We start from the raw sequence: 12,919 nt of genomic DNA, 5'->3' as shown, positions 1-12,919 counted from the left end.
GTAAGTATAATGACTTTGTAGTTAGACCAATGTTTTAGTCAGCTTTTTTGCTGCTATGACTAAAAGACCTGGCAAACACAATTTTAGAAGAGGAAAAGTTTATTTGAAGGCTCACAGTTTTAGACATCTCAGTCCAGAGACAGCTTCATTTCTCTGGACTGGAGGTGAGACAGAACCTCATGGTAGAAAAGAATGGTGGAGGGAAGCAGCTCACATGATGATCAGAAAGCAGAGAGAGAAACTCCATTTGCACAATACAAAATATATACCCAACAGCCACGCTCCCAGTGACCCACCTCCTCCAGTCACTCCCTACCTGCCTTCAGTTACCACTCAGTTATTCCCATCATGGGATTAATACACGGATTGGGTTAAGACTCTCACAACCCAATCATTTCTCAGGTAAATCTTCTTGCATTGTCTCACACATGAGCTTTTGGAGGACACCTCACATTCCAAACCATTGACAACCAGTGATTCAGTTTTCTCTGCATTGAAATAGTAACACCTAACCAAGAATATTACAGTAAGAGAATATATGTGAAAATACATGGCACACTGTGAACTTTCAAATATCTTGTGGTGGAACAGCATAGTTTGGGTTAAGAATATGCATAGGGCTATGACTGGAATATGGCTTGTCATCTCTGAAACTCATGCTGAAATTTGACTGCCATTGTTGTGTTGGGAGATGAGGCTGTAAGAGGTGATGAGGTCATGAGGAGGGAACTGGTTTTTATAAAGGAAACTCAGCTCCTCTAGCTCTCTCTTCCATATGTGTCTGTTTGCCCTTCTCCTTTCTGCCATAAGTTAAAGCAGTAAGAGGCCCGAACTGGAAGATAATCTGATGCCAGTAATAGGCTCTTGAATTTAACCAGTCTTCAGGACTATGAAGCAAAATTGAACTTTTTTTCCCCCGATAGATCATCCTGTCTCAGTTATTCTGTTGTAACAACAAAAAATAGATTAAAACCCATACACTCAAACTGAATTTAAATATAGGCCTTACTACTTACTAGTTAGACAAGTTTAAACAAGTCACCTAGCCTTTCCAGACCTAAATTTTCTTATCTGCTGAGATTAATGGAAATAAATGGCATAAATGGAATAAATGTTTGTTATCAATATCATAGATATTAATGTTCACTTCATGTTGATATTATTGTGTAATATCATAGATATTAATGTTCACTTCATGTTGTTGATATTATTGTGTACTGGGGCCTTTTGGGTAGAGAACAGGAGCAAGGAATTTCTTGGGTCATGGAAAGCCTAGAAATGTGGAAGGTTTTAGTGAAGTAGAGAGCCATGTCATAAATGGTTGGGAAGATACCAAACTGTGGTTCAGAGTAGGTCCTGAGGAGGCCTCTCTCCCAACTTGATATTTTCAATCCATTCTCCATGATACTGTTAGAGTCATTTTTCTACATCCCAGATATGAGCATGAAATTCCCCAAATAGAATTAATTCTGTATGTCTCCTGATCCTTCTAGAATAAGGGTCAAACCCCTAAACCTGGCATGCAAAGCTCTCATGATTATTCCAGTACTCTTACAATTGTGGCATAAACACAAAAACATAACACCCCTCCCCCTTTCCCCATCTTTATTTCTCTAGCTATAGAGTCAAAGCGGACTGATGGAACCAGTTATGTGCTCACGCTTCACTGTCAGGTGGCTGAGATAGTGGACGCCTCCATGCCATCTCCTGGAAAGTGTTCTGTGTAAGATTATTCCCCTACATGCAAGCGACTCACCACTCCAAGGAAGCTGGGATTTGAAGTAAGCAGCAAGTTTCCACCGCTCTATTTTGACTTCACAGATATTTTGACTTCTGTTTCTGATTTGTTTTTACAGATTAATAGAAATATACTATTTGATAGCAAATTCACATGGGATGTTTTATTCATAGAAATAATAAAAAGCAGAAATTGACAACAGTTAAGGCTTCACATAAGTAAATGTGTTAGAGATAAAAAAATTCATGAAGTTGAAGAATGCAAAAATCAACTTGGAATAAACTCATTTTTTTTGGAGGTATACAAAATCATCAAAGGCTAAAGCTCAATATTGTAAAATAACTTATTAACAAAATATTGGTAAGCGAATAAAATTATTTTGACAAAATCTATAAATTCTAAATTGTGTCAAGAAAATTAGACCTTGTGGAAATAATATCCCCCAAAGAAAACTTTTGAAGGGAGAAGCTATTGTTATTGAATTTAGTGTTGACAATTAACAAAATGATGAATTAAGGTTCTATTGTAAAGTACAAAAGGAAAAAAAAATGGACATTCATGAAAATAGGTTTAATAAGATAGAAATAAAGATGGAAAAATATTACTAAATAGAAAACTTGTCCAAGAATTAAAATGACTTCATTCTATCAGAGATAATTTTCCCCTTTAGGGAATTCACCAATATTGACATAGTTCGGAGGCAATATTTGTTAACATTGAGTGAAGACAACTTTAGGGTCACTACATTTTGATCAAAATCAGCAATTGTCCATTAGAAATTATACCACTCATTTATTGCTAATAGCATTATAAGATTACTTATTAGAAAACCAACTTTTGTCGAAGTTCTTTTTTGGAACTCAAGATAAGAGCAGGGATATCTGTTTCTTCTGAGAAGTTAACTGAATTATGAGAGCATGTGTCAATGTAATGAGCTGCTGATATGAGTCAGTTCCATTGACAAGAACAGTGACCCTCTGGCTGTCCTACCTGGAAGAGTAGAGAAAAACTTGACTCCTTTTTCAAGGCTCTGGGTGGTGAGCACCCAAATGTCTTCCAGACTGAACTTCTTGGCAAGCCCCCCCCGCCCCCGCAAATTCCCAACTCTCTCATCCTATTTTGTCATCCCTCAAATAATTTTTTTTCCTCTGCCACTGGGAAGATAATGGGACCAAGAGATCCGGGGGTCCTGCTTTCTCCCTGTAGCTGGAAGGGCAGTTCCAGGCATGTGATTCAGGGCCTGCCTGGTCAGAAGGGTATGGAGGAAGCATTCTCTATAGCCCCACAGGTATTGCCTGCTGAGTTCCTTTTCTGCACCATTATCAGCATCTAAAAGCATTTACTAGGATCTCTTTGTGAAAGCTTCATAAAGCTTCATTGTGACACCGGCCACAATGAAGGGAACAGATGTGGTGGGCCAACCTCCAGGGGTTTGCAGTCCCAGGCAGAAGGACAGACAGTGTGAGCACAGATGAGCGCTCAGGCATAACCTGCAAGCCGGGGCCTAGGTACCACAGTCAGGATTGAGACAGCACTGGAGCCGAGGCAGCAATCTTTCCTTTCCATAAGGATGCTTCTTTTCACACAGGGTTCCCTCAGGGCTCCTTTAACAGCCGGCCCTCTTTGTGCATTTCTAATAGGATCTGATTTACAAAAATGCTTAGAAAACAACTTACACGGGGACTTGTTTGCTGCATACAGCATGTGATGTTGGTAGCATAGATGAGGTCAACACTGAACAGGCTAGCAAAGAACTGTGAACTTGTATTCACATTCTAACAAGCCAAGGGACTTCTTGCATTGTGCATGAGCACCAAAAAAACTAGTTCGTTCTGTGTCTAGCAGAACACCTGGCATGTCGTCTTTGGTCAATTAATGCTTATTAAATAAATGAATTTATGAATGAATTAAAGACAAAAATCTCCCTTATTCACAATTTACATAAAACTCTCATCCCTTTTCTACTAATTTTCCTTTGCTAACCTCCTTCTCCTCCTTTTTGTTTCTCTTCCCTTTCCTTACATTTATCCTTTTTAATTTTGAATTTATTTTAGTATTTGGTATAAGGTGATCTTTGACACAATTTTTTCCCCAGAGTCATGCTAAATGTTAAAATTCCACGTAATTATTAACAGTCCTTCCTTTGCCCACTGATTTCGATTTCTTCAAGACAGAGACTTTGGTTTACTACTACTTATGTTTCTAGTGCCTGTTGGAAGATCTATGAATATTTTCAGGATATGAGCATACATGAGGTATTATTGTATTATTGGGTATATAGAGTATTTATTTTGTCACATTTAGCACTTGTTACAGACTGACTTATAACTCCCTCCCCAACTTATATTTTGAAAACCTGAACTCCAGTACTTCAAATTGTGACTGTATTTGGAGATATAGTTCTTTTAATAGGTGTTGAAGTTAAGATGATATCATTAGGCTAGGCCCAAAGCCAATATAAAAGGCCTCCTATATGAAGAAGCCATTTAGACATAGCATATTCAGAGGAAAGACTACTGGTAGACACAGGGGAGAAAATGGTCATTTCCAAGTACAGAAGGATCTCAGAAGAAACCACCCCTGACAATGCCTTGATCTCAGACTGCCAGCCTCCAGAACTACAAGGAAATAGATTTGTTATTTAAAGCCATCTGGGCTGTGGCCCCTTGTTATAGTAACCTTAGCAAACTATTTCAGCATCTATAAAAATAATGTTTTTATATCAGCATCTATCTGTGCACTATTTATTTTTTTGAATTATCTGACTATGCTTCCAACCAAGTTATATCATTTCAGAGATATGACATATATATAAGAAAAACTGAAGGAATATGGGAAAATGTCAATCACCTCTGGGTATGAGATTTTGGGTTATTGTATTTTTTCTTTGTATCTTTCAATATTTTCCAAATTTTCTATAATGAGCCTGATGTGTTATTTAAAAGGTATTTTGAATCATGTTAAGTCCTTGGTGTGTTAATAAGGTGGTGGCCTAAAAGAGAAAGATGAGGGTTGTGTGTAGTTGAGTTTTGCAGTTTCTGATGGTGCTTATATATTTTTTAATTAATGTAGCCTTGGCTTGTTCTGTAAAAATGCTTGTTTCTGAAAACGATGATTTGTTTGGATAAGCTCACCACCTCTTTGGTGTTTTATTGCATAGCCACAATGGAAGGCATTGTTCACAAGAGACAGGCATAGTTCAGACTTCTATTCCTCTCACTGACAGTATTATTGGCAACTGCTTTTTCTTTTAGTTTTTCTTTTTTTTTTCAGCCTCTTCTAATTTCCACACTACCACTTATTGTATTTCATTAAAACTGGTTTAGAAATGCAAGACATATAATTAGATTGAGAAATATGCTATCGATTTAGTTTTCCATTATGATGTTATCACATGCACAAGAAGAAGTCATTTGGTACAATTGTTATGATTAAAACCACAAAAGACATCTATTCACCAGACTTAGTTTTCAGTGCCTCATGCAGTGTAAAATATGAAAGTGAGGGGTTAATCTGTTTTTGTTAGAGCTGCATACGTCATATTTACATAAATGCTATAGGCTAATAATTTCAATTGAATCTTCAGCAGATGAGAGGGTTTTTTTAAAGGAATTCATTTTAAATAAAAAATCAATTAATACCCAAATATGCATTTCTAGGTCTGAAAAATCTCATGCCCCATGTCTATACAAGGAGGCTGGGAGGGCAAAGAGTCAGATACAAATGGGGGTCAACTCACAGCCCCACTGCTGTCTAGAAGACAGCAGGGTCACTATTTAATGGGTATTTACTATAAGCCAGGCTTTAATAGACACTATTTCAGTCTGTCCCTACAAAGCTCTGAAGTCACTGGCCCAACTTCATATAACTAGTAATTGTTGGGATTTTGGTCCCCTTCACCCCAGAATTGATGCACTTTCTGCAATAACATTCCCTTTTGCTATTCATGAGTGATTTTACATGACTTGGCTGTTGTTTCTGAGTCTTAATTTTCTCATATGAAAAGCAAGGATAATAATATGACTTCATAAGTGGTTTGATGATTAAATGAATTAATATTTATATAAAATTGAACATTATGCATGGCTCATAGTAGATGACCAATAAATGCACTTAGTCTTTCCCTACTTACCGTAAGAACTTCACAATCTTTGGGGTAACTTGAGGGTTGTACTGAACTGGAGGAATGATACTGATTTCTCCCATCTTTGATGACACAGGAAAGGTAAAGAAAGAAAAAAATTCAAGATTATCGACATGAAAAGACACTGTTGATTAGAATATTCTGGGAAATATCTATAAAGATTAATTTATAACTATCCTTCTTAAACTTATGTTTCAGTAATGTACAAAGTGGATTTTAGATAATTTGTTAAGCATCTAGTGCATTGCATGTATTGTGCCAGAAACATTTGCTCATGTGTTATGCTCTTTAATTTTTTTCAACTACTTTACATGGGAAATAGTTAAGAAATTGAGACTCAGACATAGTAAAATAATTTGAGCAGTGACTTGAAGAATGAGTACCATTTCCACAAGCAGAAATAAGATGTGTACAGGGGTCCAACATAAAATGACATTAGATTGCATTTGATCTTTGTAGTTGTTTTGAGTAAAACAAAATTTTGTAGTAGAAAGGGAAAGGATTTTGAGCCAGGCAGATCTGGATTCAAAACTCAGCTCAACACTTGACTCTTGGGCATTTCTTGATGACATACTCTTGAGTCTTAGATTTATCAACTGTAAAATGAGAGATGTTAATACCTAATTCTTACTATGACACTTGCCTTAATGAGTCCAGGAGGCAAAGTTTGTGAAATTATTGCATAATCTTAGTTTGTGACTACTACATTTTAATAGACAAAATTAAATGTTTCTTATTAAGATTTCAAAGGATTTTAGAAATGAATTAGATAATACTAGTGAATCCTTAACATTCTTAGTTGCAACTTACACATCCATAATAGCAATGTCTAGTGCAGGTTTAGTTAGGGCTGAGCCAAGTGACTCAAATAAGGCCACTGGACTCTCACTCCTGTGGCTTCTCTGCTTTGCTTCCTTCTGGTTGTCTCCATTTCAAGCAAGGTGACCCTCCACCCCATCCTCTCAGCAACATCAATGTAAGTAAGGATAGCACTTCTTTTCTAGTTATTCCATAATTTTCCTGGAACATTCTCTGAATAGAATTAGTTGTATCATGCACTCATCCTTGGATTGATCACTGAAGCTACAGAGATGGAACATAATGATTGGTCAAGTTTGGGTCATAGTATCCACCCTGGATATGAAAGCAGAATTCACTTAACCAGAAGAGTGGTGTATCCGCTGTTGTCAGTATTCAGCCCATAATTCTTCAGATCTCAACATTTGCATCTCTCTCTCTCTCTCTCTCTCTCTCTCTCTCTCTCTCTATATATATATATATATATATATATATATATATATGTGTGTGTGTGTGTGTGTGTATGTATACATGTGTGCATATATATTTGTCAGAGAGATACCCACAAGCTGTCAGAACCTACTTTGCCTGCATTCATGAAGAATGCATCTGTGGATACATTGTTTTCCTAAAGCCCTAAAGGCAGTCTTCACACAATGAATGGGAGGAGTTGAGTATATATACTTCAGCTTCCTTCTCTTTGTGGAGACATCTCTCTGAGGTATGACCTAAAACATCTCTAGAGTTCTTTTGTGAAGTTGAGCTAATGTTGTCTACTTTGAACTGTGATATTGCAGTTTCCTTGACTCACATAGCCACATCCTAACAGATTTGCCTGGGAATGCATCTTAATAAATCACTTTCCTGGGAGTCCTTGTGAGAAGGTCTCCTTCTAGCGAACCTAATCTAAAAGGTTTCTCCAAGGAAAGGTTATGTACTTTAATTTAATCAGCCACTGCAATGATAGTGCTGAAGAAAAGACAACATCAAAATCTCCCGTCTTACCACAAGAAAGGTTTTATATTCCCTGACAAGTTGTCTAGGACATCACTGCTTCAGAAATATGTGTTGGGTATAAGTCTTCTACATGTCTCTTACTCTGGACCTAGGAGTCATCCAGGGCATCTATTCTCAAAACTAAAGCCAAGCCAAACAAATATGGTTAAAGCCTCTGCTCAAAGCGATATCCTCTTTCTACTCTAGACATAAAGTAAAAGGCTGGCTGTGAAATTCTACTGAAAAAGAAAATGAGGAATTGAGAACCATAACTCAATCTACCATATTTTCATTTGGAGTGTAAAGAGGGTATTGTGCAGGTAAACCCAACAGGTGCCCACTCTGAGAATTTACAATGAGGCATATATGGTAGGCTGAGTGACAGCTCATAAAGATAATGATGTTCTAACTTTTGAATATGTTACCTCATATAGCAAAGGGACTTTACAGATGTGGTTAATTAAGGCTCTCGAGACTGGGAGATTGTGTGGATTATCTATGTGGTCACAATGTAATCACAAATGTACTTATAAGACAGCCAGGGAGTCAAGAAGACAGAAGATGCTGCTCTGATGGCTTTAAAAATGCAAGAAGGGGCCAGGAATCAAGGAATGTTAGCATCTTCTAGTAGTTAGTTGAGATCAGGAACAGATATATTCCAGCTTGCAGAGGAACTAGTCCTGTCAACACCTTGATTGCAGCCCCCTAAGTCATCTAGGATTTCTGACTTTCAGAACTGTAGGAGAATAAGTGTGTATTGTTTCAAGACATCAAATATAATGGTAACAGTGGTAAGAGGAAAATAGTACACCATACAATTACACTTCAGATACTTCAACTAATCCTATAAAGTAGGCATAATTTTTCCCATTCTAAAGATGAGCAACCTGAATTTTCAAGACATTAAGTAATTGGCCCAATATCACACAGCTGGCAAGTTTGAGTCAGCATTCTTACTCAGGCAAACTTCAATACAAATGTTCTTGCCATCAAAACACTGTTTTATGTTAATGGATAAATTAAGGAATAAGATCAGAGGACTCTGGACTCTTCAATATTCAGAAGGACATGAGGGCAAATGTATCATCTTCAAAAATAGCATTTGTGTTTTTGTGGTACAGCCTATGATTTTTCATCTCAAGCTTTGAGGCACATATAACGATGATTCCTTGGAAATGAAGAGATGGCATGTGTGTGAAATTGTGTCCCTCTAAATTCACATTTAGAGGGACACAATTTCACACACATTATTACCCATGCAACTCCATTTGGAGAAAGGATCTATAAACAGGTAAGACAGACTAAATGAGTTCATAAGGGTGCAGCCCTAATCCAATGTGACTGGTGTCCTTGTAAGAAGAGCAAGAGACACCAGGTATGGGCATGTGCAGAGGAAACAGCATGTCAAAAGGCAAAAAGAGGATGACCCTCTGTAGGCCAAGGAGAGTCCTCAGAGAAACCACCCTGCCAGCACCTTAATTTTGGCCTTTGAGCCTCCAGAACTGTTGTAAATTATATGATTAATATATATGAATAATATACACATTTTAAGTCATCAGGCTGTGATATTTTGTTGTGGCAGTGCAAACAGGTAAGTACAGATGGCATCTGGCTTCTTTTATCTTTGTGGTGAGTTATAATCATATTTCTGCTCAAGATTTCAGTGATTGATACCTTTTATAATTGTGTATATTTATGTTTAATTTCAAGGAGACGGTTGTGCGTATTAAGTTAAATTACTGGGATTTGAGAGCAAGGCACGGTCTCAAACCATAAAAATGAGACAGACAAGAAGGGGTCTGAACAATGGGTAGGCAAGTGGGAGGATATCCTGTAGAGAAAGTCCTGGATCCCTTTTTTCCCTTTCTACTCCCCTAACACTAAATGCTTACTGTTATGACTTGGATATGAGTGTCCTCCAAAAACTTCTATTAATGTAGGAATGTGCAAAGGTGAAATGATTGGATTACACGAACTATGATCTTATCAGTGGATTGATCCATTTGATGGATTAATGATTTAAAAGAATTACTGTTCTTGATCCTTAGCTATAAGCAGGTGGTACATGGTTAGAAGTAGGTAACTTGGGTCATGACTTTGGGGTTTATAGTTTTGCCCCTGTCTCCTTGTGTTCTTTCTCTGTTTCCTGGCTTCCAAGAGCCCAGCAGTTTTCCTCTGCCATACCCTTCCACCACGATGTTCTGTTTCATCTTGGGTCCAAAGCAATGGAGCCAGCCAACCATGGACTGAACCTCTGAGACTGTGAGTCAAAATAACTTACCTGCCTCTAATTTGTTCTTGTTAGATATTTTTTTACAGCAACAAAAAGCTAACACATTTACCCAATATAGTTTTTATTTTTTTCACATTAATATGAGTAGTAACAGGACCATAGACATATCCTTGGGGCTTCAGGAAGAAAGAAAATGTGTGGTGAGTCATTAAACCCACATTCCTAAAAAGACCTTAAAGAAAATTTAAATAACCAAGGATATAATATTTATTGAACTTTGTGCCATACTATGTGCTGAGCCATTTGATGAGCTGTTATTGGTAGAGTTTGTTTATTTATTTATTTGTTTGTTTATTTATTTTCAGTATTATTATTGAAATTTTATTTTATTTTTTTACTGGTTTTATTTTTTAAATACATAACAGCAGAATACATCACAATTCTATTACACATATAGAACAATTTTTATACCTCTGTTTGTATATAAACTATGTTCACACAAATTCATGTCTTCATATATGTACTTTGGATAATGATGTCTATCACATTCCACCATCTTTGCTAATCCCCTGCCCCCTCCCTTTCCCTCCCTCCCCTCCTCCCTATCTAGAATTCATCTGTTCCTCTCATGTTCCCCCTCCCTACCCAAATATGAGTCAGCCTCCTTATATCAGAGAAAACATTCAGAATTTGTTTTTTGGGTATTGGCTAACTTCACTTAGCATTATATTCTCCAGCACCATCCATTTACCTGCAAATGCTATAATTTTATTCTCTTTTATTGCTGAGTAGTATTCCATTGTGTATATATACCACATTTTTTTTTTATCCATTCATCCATTGAAGGGCATTTAGGCTGGCTCCACAGTTTAGCTTTTGTGAATTGTGCTGCTATAAACATTGATGTGGCTGTGTCCCTGTAGTATGTGTTTTTAAGTCCTTTGAGTATAGTCCAAAAAGAGGGATAGCTGGGTCAAATGGTGGTTTCATTCCCAGATTTCCAAGGAATTTCCATAGTGCTTTGCATACTGACTGCATCAATTTGCAGCCCCATCAGCAGTGTATGAGTGTACCTTTTCCCCCACATCCTCACCAACACTTATTGCTGTTTGTCTTCATAATAACTGCCATTCTGACTGGAGTGAGATGGTATCTTAAGAGTAGTTTTGATTGCATTTCTCTAATGGCTAGAGAAGATGAACATTTTTTCATTTATTTGTTGATTGATTGAATATCCTCTTCTGAGAAGTGTCTGTTCATGGCCTTGGCCCATTTATTGATTGGGTTATTTGTGTTTTTGGTGTTTTACTTTTTGAATTCTTTATATACCCTAGAGATTAGTGCTCTACTTGATGTGTGAGGGGTAAAAAATTGTTCCCAAGATGTAGGCTTTATATTCACTTCACATATTGTTTCTTTTGCTGAGAAGAAACTTTTTAGTTTGAGTCCATCCCATTTATTGATTCTTGGTTTTAATTCTTGTGCTATAGGAGTCTTATTAAGGAAGCTGGGGTCTGATCCCACATGGTGGAGATTAGGGCCTACTTTTTCTTCTATTAGACACAGGGTCTCTGGTTGTATTCCTAAGTCCTTGATCCATTTTGTGTTGAGTTTTGTGCATGGTGAGAGATAGGGGTTTAGTTTCATTTTGTTGCATATGGATTTCTAGTTTTCCCAGCACCATTTGTTGAAGAGGCTATCTTTTCTCCAATGCATGTTTTCTCCAATCCATTAGTGCTTTTGTATAATATAATTGTAATTTTGTGGGTTAGTTTCTGTGTCCTCTATTCTGTACCACTGGTCTATCAGTCTGTTTTGGTGCCAGTACCATGCTGTTTTTGTTACTATTGCTCTGTAGTATAGTTTAAGGTCTGGTATAGCAATACCACTTGCTTGACTCTTCCTGCTAAGGATTGCTTTAGCTATTCTGGGTCTCTCATTTTTCCAGATCAATTTCATGATTGCTTTTTCTATTTCTATGAGGAATGCCATTGGATTTTGTTCAGAATTGCATTAAATCTGTATAGTGCTTCTGGAAGTATGGTCATTTTGATAATATTAATTCTGCCTATCCAAGAGCAAGGTAAATCTTCCCATCTTTCAAGGTCTTCTTTGATTTATTTCTTTAGGTTTCTATAGTTATCATTGTATAGATATTTTACTGCTTTCATTAAGTTGATTCCCAAGTATTTTATTTTGTTTGAGGCTATTGTAAATGGGGTAATTTTCCTTATTTCTGTGTTGGAGGATTTGTCACTGATATACAGAAATGCCTTTGAGTTATGGGTGTTGATTTTATAACCTGCTACTTTGCTGAATTTGTTTACTAGTTCTAAAAGTTTTCTGGTGAAGCTTTTTGTGTCTTCTAGGTATAGAATCACATTGTCAGCAAGTAGTGCTATTTTAAACTCTTCTTTTCCTGTATGTATCCCTTTAATTTCTTTCATCTTTCTAATTGCTCTGGCTAGTGTTTCAAGGACTGTTAAATAGAAGTGGTGAAAGAGGGCATCCCTGTCTTGTTCCAGTTTTTAGAGGGAATGGCTTCAATTTTTCTCCATTTAGAATGATGTTGGCCTGGGGCTTAGTGTAGATAGCTTTTATGATGTTGAGATAAGTTCCTTTTATCCCTAGTTTTTCTATTGTTTTGGACATACAGGGGTGCTGAATTTTGTCAAATTATTTTTTTTCTCATCTATTAAGATGATCATATGATTCTTATCTTTGAGTCTATTGATGTGATGAATTACATTTATTGATTTCCTTATGTTGAACCAACCTTCATACCTGGGATGAATCTCGCTTGATCATGGTGCAGGATCTTTTTGATGTGTTTTTGTATTTGATTTGCCAGATTTTTATTGAGAATTTTTGCATCTATGTTCATTAGAGATATTGTCTAAAGTTTTCTTTCTTTGATGTGTCTTTGCCGGTTTTGGAGTCAGGGCGATATTGGTTTCGTAGAATGAGTTTGGAAGTGCTGCCTCTTTTTCTATTTCCTGAAATAAATTGA

This window comes from Marmota flaviventris, chromosome 10 (genome assembly GCF_047511675.1).
Source record: "Marmota flaviventris isolate mMarFla1 chromosome 10, mMarFla1.hap1, whole genome shotgun sequence".
NCBI classification, from domain to species: domain Eukaryota; kingdom Metazoa; phylum Chordata; class Mammalia; order Rodentia; family Sciuridae; genus Marmota; species Marmota flaviventris.
The sequence above is the reverse complement of the archived record's forward strand: the minus strand, read 5'-3'. Positions refer to the sequence as shown.